Genomic DNA, 489 nt, shown 5'->3' with positions numbered 1-489 from the left:
CTAACCTCTTTTTTTTTTTTTCCTTCCCCTCTTCCATGGGTTCCTGTTAAGTTTCTCAGGATCCACATAAGAGTGAAACCATATGGTATCTGTCTTTCTCTGTATGGCTTATTTCACTTAGCATCACTCTCTCCAGTTCCATCCACGTTGCTACAAAAGGCCATATTTCATTTTTTCTCATTGCCACGTAGTATTCCATTGTGTATATAAACCACAATTTCTTTATCCATTCATCAGTTGATGGACATTTAGGCTCTTTCCATAATTTGGCTATTGTTGAGAGTGCTGCTATGAACATTGGGGTACAAGTGCCCCTATGCATCAGTACTCCTGTGTCCCTTGGATAAATTCCTAGCAGTGCTATTGCTGGGTCATAGGGTAGGTCTATTTTTAATTTTCTGAGGAACCTCCACACTGCTTTCCAGAGCGGCTGCACCAATTTGCATTCCCACCAACAGTGCAAGAGGGTTCCCGTTTCTCCACATCCTC

This window comes from Herpailurus yagouaroundi, unplaced genomic scaffold (assembly GCF_014898765.1).
Source record: "Herpailurus yagouaroundi ecotype Mexico unplaced genomic scaffold, PumYag 28, whole genome shotgun sequence".
Taxonomy (NCBI): domain Eukaryota; kingdom Metazoa; phylum Chordata; class Mammalia; order Carnivora; family Felidae; genus Herpailurus; species Herpailurus yagouaroundi.
Note: the sequence above shows the minus strand (reverse complement) of the source record.